At 41.9% G+C, this 3,108-nt stretch overlaps 1 non-coding gene across 1 annotated transcript; it reads left to right on the top strand.

Moving 5' to 3' along the window:
• The first annotated feature begins 208 nt into the window (after positions 1-208).
• LOC145391305 (5S ribosomal RNA) lies at positions 209-327 on the top strand. Its single transcript, XR_013895819.1, has one exon. It is a non-coding gene; the product is annotated as a 5S ribosomal RNA (ribosomal RNA).
• The last annotated feature ends 2,781 nt before the right edge of the window (positions 328-3,108 follow it).

Genomic DNA, 3,108 nt, shown 5'->3' with positions numbered 1-3,108 from the left:
CACTAATTGTGGAAGTTTACTTTGCATAATGGGATTACACAGTGAATCAGATTTTACTTTTCTCTTGATTTTGATTATAAAATTAAAATAAAAAAACACATATGTAAGTGTACATTGTGTAATTGTCCCTCACTGTATAGTTTGTAATATTTATGTTGATGAGTGTATATATATATATATATATATATATATATATATATATATATATATCAACGGCCATACCACTTTGAGTACACCGCTTCCCGTCCGATCAGCGAAGTTAAGCAACGTTGGGTATGGTTAGTACTTGGATGGGTGACCGCCTGGGAACACCAGATGCTGTTGGCATCCCTACGTGTCAAGTGGGGTTGGTGGAGGATTAGTGCCCCTCCCTGTAAAATAATTAACTCGAAGCCATTGGCCACCCCGTCTGGGATACATGGCGTCTGGCAATGAATGAATATATACATATATATATATTTGCTTGGTTCGTTAACTAAATGATAGTATTTTGTGGATAGTTATGTATGTGGTGAAGTGTTAACTAAAACAATCTTGGTTAGAATAAATCAACTCATAGAACAGCAGTGGAGATACAGTCGTGGTGTTTTTTTTTTTTTTTTAAGGAAGAAGGAACGAAAGGCCGCGAGCCCGCAATTGCTGTTCTTCCAAGAGAAAAACGATATACAAGAGAAAGCCAAATTCAAAATTCGATCATTTCGAGATACCTGGACACACTGCTTTTGAAAGACTGGTTGATCATAGAAAGCAGGAAATACAGATGGAAGGAGACAGTTCCAGAGTTGACCTGTTGCATAAATAAAGGACTGGGAATAACGGTTAACTCTTGCATTACAGAGTTGGACAGAAAAGGGATGAAAGTTTGCTGCTAGATGGGTGCTACGCGCCCGTCGTAGAGGTGGAGGAATGCATGCAGACAGTTCAGAGGAGCAGTGACCATTGAAGTACCGATAGAAAAGAGATAAAGATGCAACAGTGCAACAAAGACAGAGGTTCAAGGGAGTCAGTAAGAAGAGGAGAGTTAATGAGACGAAAAGCTTTTGACTGTATGTGGGGAGCCTTCCCACACATGAGAGTTGTGCTCCACACAGGGGCAGATAAAACCCCTGTATAGAGTCAATAACTGTGCAGGGGTAAAGAAGGAACAGAGTCGGTTTAGCACACCTAATCTCTTGGAAGCAGATTTTACAAGAGATGTAATATGAATTTTCCAAGATAAGTCCTTAGTAAATCAAACCCCAAGCATGTTCAAGGATGATGCAGGATTAAGCTGAATATTATTAAACATTAGTGGATACACTTGTGGAAGATTTTTTTCGGGTTGATAGGTGTAAAAACTGAGTCTTTGATACATTAAAAACAAGCAGATTATTTTTACCCCAGTCAGAGATACGAGCCAAGTCAGACATTAGGTGCGCCATAGCCTCATCCCTTGTTTGTTGAAGTAACTGCTGAGATGGACATTGCAGGAACCGAATGGAAAGGTGAAGGGTGGAGTTATCAACATAAGAGTGGAAAGGGTTAGATGTACAGCTTAGAAGGTCATTGATGAATAAACAGAAGAGAGTTGGTGATAGGACAGAGCCGTGAGGAACACCATTGTTGATAGATTCAGGAGAAGAACGATGGCCGTCTACAACAGCGGCTATAGAACGACCAGAAAGGAAGCTAGAGATGAAGGCACAGATAGGATGGAAACCGTAAGAGGGCAGTCTGGAAATTAAAGATTTATGCCAGACTCGATCAAAAGCCTTAGACATGTCAAGTGCAATGGCAAAGCTTTTGACAAAGTCCCGAAAGGAAAATGACCAGGAGTCTGAAAGGTAGATGAGAAGATTGCCAGTGGAGCGTCCCTGACGAAACTTATACTAACGATCAGAAAGAAGGTTGTGAAAGGAAAGATGTTTTAAAATTTTTCTATTAAGAACTGACTCGAAAACTTTTGAGATACAGGATGTTAAAGCAATTGGACGATAGTACAGGGTTGAGAATGGTCACCCTTCTTGGGGACTGCCTGAATTAGAGCAAACTTCCAGTAAGAAGGAATGGTACAAGTTGATAGACAAAAGTGAAAGAGCTTGCCTAGGCAGGGTGTCAGCACAGAAGCACAGTTCTTGAGAACAATAGGAGGGACTCCGTCAGGTCCATGGACCTTTTTAGTATTGAGGCCAGTAGTGGCGGAAACTACATCACCTGAAGAAATTTTAATGTTAGCCATGAGGAAGTCAGAGGGGGGAAGTGATGGAGGAACAGCACCGGAATCGTCTAAGGTGGAAGTGGAGGAGAAAGTCTGAGTGAAGAGATCTGCTTTATCAGTAGAAGAAATAGCCACAGAGCCATCAGGGTATAAAAGAGGAGGGAAGGATGATGAGGTAAAGTTGTTAGAAAGGTTTTTGGCAAGGTACCAGAAGAAGCGGGAAGAATTCGAGTTGGAGAGTTGAAAGCATTTAGTACAGATAAAATTATTTTTAGCAGTGCGAAGAACAGACTTAGCACGATTCCGGGCAGAAACGTATAAAAGATGTGATTCAGGGGTGGGTTGGCTTCGGTACCTTTTATAGGCCCTCTCCTTGTTGCGGACAGCATTAGAACAAGCATGATTAAACTAAGGCTTTCTTGCATTAGTCAGAGGATATAAGAAAGGAATGTATGCTTCCATGCTCAAGAGAATAACCTCCGTAATGCGCAAGGCACACTCAGATGGCTCCCGGCCATGGAAAGAATAATCATTCCACGGAAAATCAAAGAAGTACTGCCTGAGGGCCTCTGAATCCGCAGCTCCAAAATGCCACAGACGACGTTTCTTTGGAAGGTCCATAGGCCGTACCGGAGCGATAGGACAGGTTAAGGTGATAAGGTTGTGATCGGAGGAGCCCAACTGAGAGAAAAGATTAACAGTGTAAGCAGAAGGATTAGTAGTAAGGAAGAGGTCAAGTATGTTGGAGCTCTCTCCAAGGCGGTCAGGGATACGGGTAGGATGCTGTACAAGCTGCTTTAGGTCATTAAGGATAGAAAAGGTGTAGGCTAGTTCACCAGGTGAATCAGTGAAAGGAGAGAAGAGCCAAAAGTGGTGGTGAACATTGAAATCTCCTAGAAAGGAGATTTCAG

This window comes from Coenobita brevimanus, chromosome 17 (assembly GCF_032717465.1).
Source record: "Coenobita brevimanus isolate Jiangsu-jjx chromosome 17, ASM3271746v2, whole genome shotgun sequence".
Taxonomy (NCBI): Eukaryota; Metazoa; Arthropoda; class Malacostraca; order Decapoda; family Coenobitidae; genus Coenobita; species Coenobita brevimanus.
This window is presented reverse-complemented; position numbering and strand designations above follow the sequence as displayed.